Here is a 12,979-nt window from a genome sequence, read left to right as displayed (position 1 = left end):
CCGGTTGTCGCTGGGAAAGAGATGGTACGAGCCGACGGCGAGTAATTTGGGAGATTCACGAAGACTCTGTTTCCTTCACGAGAGAAGATCTGTTGTGTATCGGATGTCCCTGATCCAGAATTCTGTCTAAATGCAGGGCGTTTTTGTAAACGTGCAAGTGGTACGGGGCAACTTCTCTTCATCTCAGCCATACGTTACGTATTGAACGGCGCAGATGATGTGCAGACAGACACACCATCACCACCAACTCGCTTTTTTATAGGAGTAGAGAAGTAGAGATTAGCTTTTAATCTTGTAACTAGAAAGGACAAGGGGACCGACAATCCTCTTACATCGTTGGGTGCAAGAATTTATTTTATTTGTGTGCAGGTGTTGCTTATCTTGCTAACTTGAAGCTCCCACCGGTTCGATAAATCCTGATTCTTAACTAAGAAAATCCTGTGCTGCTATCTACATCTTCCTTCCTCTTTGGGGAAACCCAATGACTCCTACGGGAGTAGCACCCGACCCAAGTATAGTAGTCGTATGAGCATCTACCGGTTCTATCTCTATTTTTTGACCTTTTTGTATTTTTCTTTTATTTGAATTTTTCATATCTTTTTTCCCATTTTATTTTTATTTTAATTCGTGAACATATTTTTAAATACATGATTTATTTAATTTTGAGAATATTTTTTAATATACCCGAAGAGTTTTTAAATTCATGAATAACTCTATGTAATGGGCATTCTGAGAAAGCTAGGAACATTTTAAAATTCATGAATATTTTTATATACTGATGATTTTCTTAAATTCTTGACTTTTTAGAATTAATTAATATATTATTTATTAAAAAAATTAGAACATGTTTTGAATTCGCTAACATCTTTTATAAAATTTCAACCTTTTTTAATATTCGTGAACTTTTTTGAAACTCTTAAAAAAATTAGATTCACCAGTTTAAAGTTTTTTTGAAACTCACCTTTTTAAAGTTTTGTGAACACTTCATAAATCTTGTGAGTTTTGTTAAATGTATGAACATTTTTTATCTTTGAGCTTTTTTATAAAATCCGTGAAAATATTCATGTTTACAATTTGTTATAAATCTATAAAGAAATTCCAGTAGCTGATTTTTGGAGGGAAACTGCTTTTTTTTGAAGGGTTTGGAGGGAAACTGGTTAAGATGCTAGAAGAGAGAAATTGAGCGAAAGAAAGTCGCTCAAGCATGTTCGATAGATTCCCTGCATGAAACACCGAGTGGATCGGCCCACGTATAGAGCTCTGTGTTTTTCCCTGACATATTTGCCGCAACAATGAGTGATCCTCATACAAGGATTTTTTTTTTGAATAGGGAAAGGCGCCATAAATATATATCAGCTCATAAACATTTTACAGCATGAATTACAACGCCCTGTAAAGGAGAATATTGAAATTTTTGAATTACAGGACATGGCCTATTTCTATGAGCTGAATTAACACAACTAAAGATAGGTTCAACCAAGTTGTTGAGTACCTGATGTGCACAGTTTGAGAAACTCCATTTAGCTCTCTTGAGATATGAAATACTTGAGGTTGGAGTTCTTTCGTGGTATGAATGTAATCTGCAAGTTCCTTCCTGATTTCCCAACCAACTTTACATGAATCAATGCTCCTCTGAGCTGCTGCTCTTGCCAGGATCAGGTTATCAGTGAGAAAGGAAACCTGGATGATGTTGGGATGATTAGCAATCTTTGCTGCAAACAAGAGAGCCCATGCTTCAGCCTGCAAGGGAGAAGATGTTGTAGTTGTAGAGGCTTGAATCATTATGGTGTAGCTGTCACTTTGCTCAACGCCTTGTATATATATTCCTATTCCTGTAGCCAGTGCACCTGTATTCCCTGGAACTTTTGTATTCTCCCAAGAGGCATCACAGAAAACCTTGGTATCTGTAATAAATAAATCTGATTTGATGGTTTCTCCTTGTTTAATGATTTGAGTTGGAGCTGTTGCAGTTCGTCATAGTGATGATATGTTGTTCCTACTCTGTATACTTCACCAATGCTTGACTTGATATAATTGATTTTACTGCCTGGAAGATCTGCTTTGGCTCGCCTGGTTTTCTGCCAAACAAATTTTCATTCCTGGATTTCCATAAGCACCACAAAAAGGTAAAAACATTTTCAAGAGAAACGTAGGGATGTTGCATAGAAAGAATGGCTTGTATAGCTTCAGTTATGTTCCTGCAATCTTGGATGACAATATCAATTCGAATTAGCCATGGCTCTGAGAACCACGCAGCTCTAGCAAAGTTGCAGAGGAAAAATAGGTGAATGTCATCCTCTTTAGAGTCGCATCTAGAGCAGTATTTACTAATATGACTAGTGAATCTACCCGCTCTCTGACCTGTAGGGATAGCTCTTCTAAGAATTCTCCAAGCAAAAGTTTGAACCCTTGGTGCCATGGTCTTGCTTTTCCAAACTTGTTTGAGAAGGAGCTTTACCTGTGTAGATACTTGCCTTGGCCTAGGCTCACCCTGTTCCTGCATAACTTGCAAGCAACTCTTGTAGGCCGATTTAGAATTGCACTTGCCATTAGGAGTGAGGTCCCAACAGAGTATATCCTTATCATCACTTTGAATAATAGGAGTTTGTTTAATGATAACAGCCGTCGGCTGATCAAAAAGCATGTCAATGAGAGCATTGTCCCATATCTTTTGGTTTGGGAGCCATAAATCTTTAATCAAAGCTGGGTATTTAAAATGGTCATCCTGAATAATTAAATGATCATAGATGCTTTGCCAAATATGACACCATGGAGTGCTCCAAACAGAGATGTTCCCAGAAGTGACTTGATAAAATGAATGAGCTTCGAGAATGGGTTTAACCTTTAGTATAGAATCCCAAAAGACTGACTTGGGAACATTAGGGCTGGCTCTTCAAAAGGCTGAATCAGGGAAATACTTGGATTTGAGGATCTATCTTTCGCAGGAAGAATCAAAGGATGGCCTAAGTGGATGGACCTTGCATCAATATCTGGGACTGGAAAGATAGTTTTGATGGCTAGATAGGTTTCAGGCTGAACATGTTTGCTAAAAATAATGGCTGATTTAGACCAATTTGGCGTTTGACGTGAGGCTTTGCAGAATTTTTGGATAATGGATTCCATCATAGTAGCTTCAGGAATGGAGGCTTGGCCACAAATGAGAAGAACATCAGCAAACAAAAGGGAGTGAATGGGAGGACAATTTGGTCCAAGGGTAATACCTGCTAGCTGGCTTTACCTCATGGTATGTTGTAGAGAGATGGAAAGGTCATTAATGGCAAGCACAAAGAGGTAGGGTGATAACGGACACCCTTGTCTGATACCCCTGGCATTATGAAATTTAGCATATGATTGGCCATCAATAATGACGGAAAAGACAAGGGTAGAGATGCAAGCATGGATAAGACTGACAAAATGATTATGCAACCCTAAACGAGACAAAGCATTGACAATAAAGTTCCATTGAGGGAGTCCTGGATTAGGGGGTGTCCGGATAGCCAAACTATACCTTCAGCCAGACTCCTGGACTATGAAGATACAAGATTGAAGACTTCGTCCCGTGTCCGGAAGGGACTTTCCTTGGCGTGGAAGGCAAGATTGGCGAAACGGATATGTAGATCTCCTACCATTGTAACCGACTCTGTGTAACCCTAACCCTCTCCGGTGTTTATATAAACCGGAGGGTTTTAGTCCGTAGGGGAGAACAACAATCATACCATAGGCTAGCTTCTAGGGTTTAGCCTCCTTGATCTCGTGGTAGATCTACTCTTGTACTACCCATATCATCAATATTAATCAAGCAGGAGTAGGGTTTTACCTCCATCGAGAGGGCCCGAACCTGGGTAAAAACATCGTGTCCCTTGTCTCCTGTTACCATCCGCCTAGACGCACAGTTTGGGACCCCCTACCCGAGATCCGCCAGTTTTGACACCGACATTGGTGCTTTCATTGAGAGTTCCTCTATGTCGTCACTTTTAGGCCCGATGGCTCCTCTGATCATCAACAGCGATGTAGTCCTGGGTGAGACTTTTCTCCCCGAACAGATCTTCGTCTTCGGCGGCTTCGCACTGCGGGCCAATTCACTTGGCCATCTGGAGCAGATCGAAAGCTACGCCCCTGGCAATCAGGTCAGATTTGGAAGTTTAAACTACACGGCGAACGACCCCGGAGACTTGATCTTCGACGGATCTGAGCCACTACCAAGCGCGCCACACTGTCACGATATGCACGATCTAGCTCTGCCGCCGAACAGTGCCTTGGAGGCCGCACCTGTGTCCGCTCCGACCCTTAACTCGGAGCCAACCTCACCAATCGAGGATGGGTGGTTAGACACCGCCTCGGGGGCTGCAATCTCTACGGCGATCAAGCCGAATACCAGCCTTGTCCCCTGCGAAGCCCGTGACCCCAAGGCGCCGGACTCCTCTCTGGACTTCGAACCCTCCGCGCCCCTACCAATCGAAGCCAATTGGGCGCCGATCATGGAATTCACCGCCGTAGATATCTTTCAGCACTTTCCCTTTGGCGACATTCTGAAATCACTCAGGTCTCTCTCTTTGTCAGGAGAGTCCTGGCCGGACTATGACCGGCAGGATTGGGATGCGGACGATGAAGAAATTCGAAGCCCACCCACCACCCACTTCGTAGCCACTATTGATAATTTAAACGACGTACTCGACTTCGACTCCGAAGACATCGACGGTATGGACGACGATGTAGGAGACGAACATGAACCAACGCCTATAGGGCACTGGACAGCCACCTCATCTCATGATGTGTACATGGTGGACACACCTAAAGGAAGCGACGATGAGGAACACAGGGATGCAACGAGGGATCGTTCTCTCGAAAAGCAATCAAAGCGGCGACGTAAATGCTGCTCCAAGCCCCGCCTCGACAAAGACAGCAGCCACACAAACCCAGCCATAGAGCAGGACGAGCCAACGGACAACAAACATGCCCTCGAGCAAACATCCGAACAGAGCAACTTGGATAAACAAACCGAACAACCGGTCCCCGGCGAGAACAGCATTCCGGACGACCTTACGCCGGACAAGCTCATGGAGCAGAAGAACCTTCACCAAAGGCTCGTTGCCACTGCGCGTAGCCTGGAAAAGCAGAAGCGGAAGCTTAAAACTGCGGAAGATGCACTCAGAATCAGATGGAGCAAAGTACTCAACACCGCAAACAAATACGGTGGCAGTCGCCCCACCAAGAGCTATCCGAAGCGAAAGCTACTGCCTAAATTTGATGAGGAGGCCTTAGAGCCCCCGCAATCAAAAAATAAGAAAGCCCCCCGGTCGGATAGACGACCCCATGGCCAGCATAAAGCAGCAAGCGGCGCCGCATACAAGCCGGCACGCGACCCACTCAAGGATTCACATCAAAAAGATGGCCCAGCTAGATCTATCTATGGGCCAAGAAAGCAAGCTCTCGTAAGCAGTGCAACACAACCAATATCCGAACATCACGGCACATCCAAATACAGGGGCGCCGCACACCCCCTATGTTTCACCGATGAGGTTCTGGACCATGAATTTTCAGCGGGATTCAAGCCCGTAAACATAGTGGCGTATGACGGAACAACAGACCCTGGAGTCTGGATTGAGGATTATATCCTCCACATACACATGGCAAGAGGAGATGACCTCCACGCCATAAAATACTTACCCCTCAAGTTTAAAGGGCCTGATGAAGCTATGGACCTAGGGTAGGGTCATGGACCTGTCCTAGCTGCCCTACCCAAGGACATCTCTAGAAGAAATCGCCTTTCAATCAACTTGAAGGTGCCCCACTCGACAGACTCGAAGACACTCGACCAAGAAGCAATCACTCGACCAAGACCCAACCACTCGACGCTCAGGAGACCTAAAGGCGCCCCGCACACTAACAGTCGGTCATTAAGTAGCTTTTATGGTCATCATAGCACTTTATTACTAGCGTTACCAGTAACGCCCTGCCTTAATGTACATTAAACCCTTCGTAACGTGGGCTGGCCGGGGTCCTGGCGCACTCTATATAAGCCACCCCCTCCTCCGAGACAAGGGTTCGCACCTCTGTAACTCATACACACATAATCCAGTCGACCGCCTCCGGGCTCCGAGACGTAGGGCTTTTACTTCCTCCGAGAAGGGCCTGAACTCGTAAACCTTGCGTCCTTACAACCTCTTCATAGCTAAGACCTCACCTCTCCATACTTACCCTCCTACATTACTGTCAGAGTTAGGACCACGACAGTGGGCGCCCACCTTGGGGCAGGTGTTTTAGCGTTTTGTTGGAGGAGTTGCGATCTTTTCCAACCTGAATCATCATGGTTTTCGACGGAGTTTTGGTGGAGGGCCGCGAGATCCGTCTCGGCGCGCTCATGTTCATCGTCGACGACTCCGCCTGGCTTCAGGAGGCTCCACTCGACATGGACGCACTCCCTGTCCGCGGGGCAACGCACTTTCGCGCGTGCGTCCACGGCGTTCTCCTGCGGCAACCGTCGACCCCTTACCTGTCGGCTCCTGTGCTGTCCTCCCTCCCCGTTTCCCGCCGGCGCAAGCGCTCCGGTCGGTCGAGACTTCAGCGGTGGGTGAGACACGCGGTGGCCCGTCAGTCGGCCATCCCTCAAGTCGCGGCGATCGAGCCCGACGGATCCCTCTACAGCCTGTTTGACTGGCTCCGAAGAGACCGCATCCGAGTGCGACAGCAGCGATCTGGTAGCAGAAGTTCTGATGGTCGATGGACCGCCCAGTTCCCCCGGTTTTACCCGCACCGACGGAGGCGCGGGAGGAGGCGACCCGTCGCGTCCCCATGAGGAGTATCTTCCCGAGCCTCTCACGGCGCTGCAGAGAGAAGAACTTCGCCGCCGGAACATGGATGGGCTGCACACTCCTATCGTTGGAGAAACCCCCGAGGCTCGCGCCTTGGAGGACGCGCGCCTGGCAAACTTGGCTGAGCGCACTCGACTAGAGAACCTCCAGCGAGCACTCGACAAGCGGGCGCGACAACGGGTTCCCGAATCCAGTCGACATCAGCTCTTCCCGCCCCCACAGGTATATCGGACTCCGATTCAGAATTTAGCAGCTGCGGCCCGTACAGCGGAGTCGATTCAGCCTTCCCAGTCGGAGGCTGGCAGAGGCTTGCTGCAGATCAGAGCATTACTCCGGGCAGCAGGAGATCAGAATTCCGCTGTTTCTCAGTCGCGGAACAGAATTCACAGCAGATCCATTGCTGCGGACACGGTCCAGTCGGCTCACAGCCCGAGATCGCCCCCGAGGCGTGAGGGGCGTGGAGACCGGCGTGACCAGTATGGGAACCATGAGCAGTATGATCACCGAGTCGATCGTGATGGTCGACGTCGAGTGCCCACGCCTCCAGCGAGGAGCGGGTCGTATGTGCCTAGCCAGCAGGATGACAGGCGCCCTCATAGTGGTGGGCGAAGGATTCCAGTCGACCCCAGAGGGCCAGGCTTTGACGCGAGATCCATCCTTGTCCAAGGTCTGGTCAACAGGAACAGGGCTCACCGAGAAGGCCACGACAGAGATGCGCCTGCCAGCAGCAGAGTACATGTTTCGAGGCCAGAGTGTTTTAGTAGAGCCATCAGGGCTGCTGTGATTCCTCCCAATTTCAGGTTGGCGACTGGAGTCAGTAAGTTCACTGGCGAGTCCAAGCCTGATACTTGGCTTGAGGACTACCGAGTGGCCGTCCAGATTGGCGGCGGCAATGATGAAGTGTCCGTGAAGCACCTGCCTCTCATGTTGGAGGGCTCAGCCAGAGCGTGGCTAAACCAGTTAGCACCTAGCAGCATTTACACTTGGGAAGATCTCTCCCGAGTGTTCGTCACCACATTTGAGGGCACATGCAAGCGACCAGCAGGACTGACGGAACTGCGGTCTTGTGTGCAGAAGCCGAATGAAACTTTGAGGGATTACATCCAGAGATGGATCACGTTACATCACTCGGTAGAAAATGTGCCTGACCACCAAGCAGTTTGTGCCTTCAAGGAAGGCGTCAAGTACAGAGAGCTAAATTTGAAATTCGGTCGAACCGGAGACATGTCCCTGAATCGGATGATGGAGATTGCCACCAAGTACGCTAATGGTGAAGACGAGGATCGACTCAGAAGTGGCAAGCTCAAGTCAGTCGCCCAAGAAACCGGAGGCAATTCCAATCGGAAGTAGAAGCGGAAGGCCGAGCCAGCGGCCCCCGGGGAAGCTCTAGCTTTGGCCCAAGGAAAGTCTAAAGGGAAACCTAAAGGGCCTTGGAACCCCAAAAAGGTTAAAGACCAGGAGGGAAATGATGTGTTGGACTTACCGTGTCTCGTCCACACGAAGAAAGATGAAGAGGGTAATTTTATTTACCCGAAACATACCACTCGGCAGTGTCGACTTTTGATCCAGCAGTTCCAGGGCAAGCAACCTAAGGGTAAGGAAAAGGAGTCGGACAAGGTCGAGGACAAAGAGGACAGTGATGACGGATACCCTCAAGTCAATTCCACCCTGATGATTTTTGCTGATGTTGAGAGCAAAAGTCGACTGAAAGTTATTAACCGAGAAGTGAATATGGTCGCTCCGACGACACCTAGTTACCTGAAATGGTCTCAGACTGCCATAACATTCGACCAGTCCGACCACCCAACGCACATCGCCACCCCTGGGAGGCAAGCTTTGGTGGTCGACCCAGTTGTTGAAGGCACTTGTCTGACCAAAGTCCTGATGGATGGTGGCAGTGGTTTGAACATATTATACGCTGAGATGTTGAAGGGGATGGGCATTCCGATGTCGAGACTCACTGCCAGCAACATGAGTTTCCATGGAGTCATTCCTGGGAAGAAGGCTGAATCACTCGGCCAGATTGCTCTTGATGTGGTTTTTGGTGATTCCAAGAATTACCGCAAAGAAAAGTTGACATTTGAGGTTGTAGACTTCCAGAGTGCCTATCATGCTATTTTGGGTAGGCCGGCTTATGCACGCTTCATGGCCCGACCATGTTACGTGTATCTCAAATTGAAGATGCCTGGCCCCAAAGGTGTGATCACCATTACGGGCAATCAGAAGAAAGCGGAAGAATGTTTTCAGAAGGGTTCGAAGATCGCCGACGCACAGATGGCAGTGGTAGAGTTGCAGGAATACCAAAAGACTGCAGACCCGAGTGATCTGTTGCGAGCCAAGAAGCCCGCTACAGAGTCAGCTTTCCAGTTGACTGGCGACACGAAGACAGCTCACATCCACCCGGCCGACCCCAGCGCCGCCCCGACTCATATCTCGACAACACTCGACTCCAAATAGGAAGAAGCGCTCGTCCAGTTCCTCCGTGAGAACTGGGACATCTTCGCATGGAAGCCTTCTGACATGCCTGGTGTTCCCAGGGAGCTGGCTGAGCATCGCCTGAGAGTCGACTCAAAAGTAAAACCTGTCAAGGAACATCTTTGACGGTCTGCCGTCCAAAAGAGAAAAGCTATTGGTGAAGAGGTGGCTTGGCTCTTAGCAGCGGAGTTCATCCGAGAGATCTACCACTCCGAGAGGCTCGCCAACGTTGTCATGGTCCCCAAGAAGGACAAGTCACTTCGCATGTGCATTGACTTTAAACATATCAATCGGGCCTGCCCGAAAGATCATTTTCCTCTCCCCCGCATCGACCAGATAGTCGACTCGACTGCGGGATGTGAGCGACTGTCTTTCTTAGACGCCTATTCCGGGTACCATCAGATCCGTCTGTATGGACCTGACGAGATCAAGACAGCTTTCATCACTCCATTCGGGTGCTTCTGTTATGTTACCATGCCGTTCGGCCTCAAGAATGCCGGAGCCACATTCATGAGGATGATTCAGAAGTGTTTACTCACTCAAATCAGTCGAAACGTGGAAGCATACATGGATGATATTGTGGTCAAGTCACGGAAGGGTTCCGACCTGCTGACTGACCTTGCTGAAACCTTTGCCAACCTCAGGAGGTATGATATCAAGCTTAATCCATCAAAGTGTACATTCGGAGTCCCTGGCGGAAAGTTACTCGGTTTTCTCGTTTCCGAACGGGGAATCGACGCCAATCCAGAAAAGTTGGCACTATACTCCGAATGAAAAGCCCTGTGCGAGTGCACGACATCCAGAAGCTTACTGGTTGTTTGGCCGCCCTAAGTCGATTCATATCTCGTCTCGGTGAAAAGGCATTACCTCTTTACCGATTGATGAAGAAGTCGGACAAGTTCGAGTGGACTCCCGAAGCTGATGCAGCGTTTGCAGAGCTCAAAGCTGTGCTCTCCACCCAGCCGGTGCTTGCTGCCCCAATCAGCAAAGAGCCTTTGCTGCTTTACATTGCAGCCACAGGACAAGTCATCAGTACGGTACTTACGGTCGAGCGGGAAGAAGAAGGGAAAGCCTTCAAAGTTCAGCGCCTAGTATATTATATTTCTGAAGTCCTGACCCCATCGAAGCAAAGATATCCTCACTATCAAAAGCTTGTATATGGGATTTATATGACCACCAAGAAAGTTGCGCACTACTTCTCTGATCATTCCATTACAGTCGTCAGCGACGCTCCATTATCAGAGATCCTGCATAACAGGGATGCAACTAGTCGAGTGGCAAAATGGGCGATTGAACTCCTTACCCTTGATATCAAGTTTGAGGCAAAGAAAGCTATCAAGTCCCAAGCAATCGCAGATTTCGTCGCCGAATGGATTGAACAGCAGCTGCCGACTCAGATTCACTCGGAGCATTGGACTATGTTCTTCGACGGCTCCAAGATGCTGAGTGGTTCCGGTGCCGGAGTGCTGTTGGTCTCCCCCAGAGGAGATAAACTCAGATATGTTCTTCAAATCCATTTTGGTTCCTCCAATAATGAGGTAGAATATGAAGCACTTTTATATGGGTTGCGCATGGCCATCTCACTCGGCGTCCGTCGCCTCATGGTCTATGGCGACTCAGATTTGGTGGTTAATCAGGTGATGAAGGAGTGGGATGTCAGAAGTGCAGCCATGACTGGTTATTGCAATGCAGTGAGAAAGCTGGAGAAGAAATTCGAGGGGTTAGAGCTTCATCACATACCCCGACTGAAAAATCAAGCAGCTGATGATTTGGCAAAAATAGGTTCCAAAAGAGAAGCCATTCCCAGCAATGTGTTTTTGGAGCACATTCACACACCATCAGTCCAGGAGGATCCCTTCACGGAAGAGGCCCCGCAGCCAAAGAGCGCCACGGATCCGACTGAAGTTGAAGTTCCAGCTGTGGTCGATCTGATAATGGAAGTGCTGGTTACCACTCCCGTCTGGACAGAACCGTACATCGCGTACATCCTAAGGAAAGAACTCCCAGAAGACGAGGAAGAGGCTTGACAGATCATCCATCGATCCAAGGCCTTTACAGTCATAAAGGGACAGTTATATAGGGAAAGCGCGACTGGGGTCGGCCAGAAGTGTATCACACCAGAAGAAGGTCAGATGATCCTTAACGATATCCACTCGGGGACCTGCAGTCATCATGCATCCTCTCGGACCATTGTGGCTAAAGCATACCGAGCGGGGTTCTACTGGCCAAGGTCCAATGAGATGGCTAAAGAGATAGTCGACAAATGTGAAGGGTGTCAGTATTACTCCAATATGCCGCACAAGCCCGCGTCAGCCTTGAAAACCATTCCACTCGTCTAGCCCTTCGCTGTTTGGGGGCTGGACATGGTTGGGCCACTGAGAACAGGCAGGAGCGGCTTCACTCATGTGCTGGTAGCAGTCGACAAGTTCACCAAATGGATTGAAGCCAAGCCTATCAAGAATCTCGACGCTTGCACCGCTATCAGTTTCATCAGAGAGTTGATATTCAGATATGGAGTTCCGCACAGTATCATAACGGACAATGGGTCAAACTTCGATTCCGACGAGTTCAGGGCCTTTTGTGCCTCTTAGGGCACTCGGGTCGACTATGCTTCGGTTGCTCACCCCCAGTCGAATGGACAAGCAGAAAGGGCAAATGGCCTGATTCTCAAACGACTGAAGCTCCGATTGATGCGCGATCTCAAGCTCGCAGCAGGTGCATGGGTCGACTAGCTCCCATCAGTCCTCTGGGGATTGACGACAACGCCGAATCGATCGACCGGAAGAACCCCATTCTTTCTAGTCTACGGAGCTGAGGCAGTCTTACCGAGTGACCTGCTTCACAACGCTCCCAGAGTCGAGCTCTACTCAGAAGATGAAGCAGAACAAGCCCGACAGGACGCAGTCGACCTCCTAGAAGAAAAAAGAGAAATGGCCCTGATCCGATCGACCATCTATCAGCAAGACTTGCGTCGATTCCATGCCAGAAACGTGAAGAACTGAGCCTTCCAAGAAGGAGACTTAGTCCTTCGAGTGGATCAGCAGAAACCACACAAGCTTGCTCCTACTTGGAAAGGCCCCTTCATAGTCACCAGAGTCCTCCACAATGGATCATACCACCTCTACAATGTCGATCGCCAGATTGATGAGCCACGAGCCTGGAATGCGGAGCTGCTCCGCCCCTTTTATACTTGAATTCTCACTCGGACGAGATGTAATAAGAAAAACTCCTGTAGTTTATTTATCAAAGACAAGAGCGTTATAATTTTCCCAGTGATTATTATTGTTTTTGTTTGCGTAAGAAATCCCCTGGTGGGTGGCTTAGCTACGAATCCGCTTCGCCTAAGTTTGAAAAATCCTACCGAGTGGAGAGGAATCCTCCCACTCGGGGGTTTAGCTGTAGTCCAGTACTCGCCTAAGTTCTCCCAGTCAGAGACTTAGCTGCAGTCAGGCACTCGCCTAAGTTTGAAAAAATCCTACCGAGTGGAGAGCAATCCTCCCACTCGGGGGCTTAGCTGCAGTCCAGTACTCGCCTAAGTTCTCCCAATCAGAGACTTAGCTGCAGTCAGGCACTCGCCTAAGTTTGAAAAAATCCTACCGAGTGGAGAGCAATCCTCCCAGTCGGGGGCTTAGCTGCAGTCCAGTACTCGCCTAAGTTCTCCCACCCAAAGACTCAGCTGTAGTCAAGCACTC

At 48.7% G+C, this 12,979-nt stretch overlaps 1 protein-coding gene across 2 annotated transcripts in view; it reads right to left on the bottom strand.

Moving 5' to 3' along the window:
- Positions 1-1,336: 1,336 nt before the first annotated feature.
- LOC119356771 overlaps positions 1,337-12,979 on the bottom strand; it is a 26,353-nt gene continuing 14,710 nt past the window's right edge. The window contains exon 3 of one of the 2 annotated variants that reach the window (XM_037623750.1): positions 1,337-2,099. The gene's annotated coding sequence lies outside the window, so the exon portion shown is untranslated. The remainder of the gene's footprint in view (positions 2,100-12,979) is intronic. The other variant, XM_037623751.1, reaches the window with a different exon arrangement.

This window comes from Triticum dicoccoides, chromosome 2A (assembly GCF_002162155.2).
Source record: "Triticum dicoccoides isolate Atlit2015 ecotype Zavitan chromosome 2A, WEW_v2.0, whole genome shotgun sequence".
Lineage (NCBI taxonomy): Eukaryota > Viridiplantae > Streptophyta > Magnoliopsida > Poales > Poaceae > Triticum > Triticum dicoccoides.
Note: the sequence above shows the minus strand (reverse complement) of the source record. Positions and strands in the feature narration are given on the sequence as shown.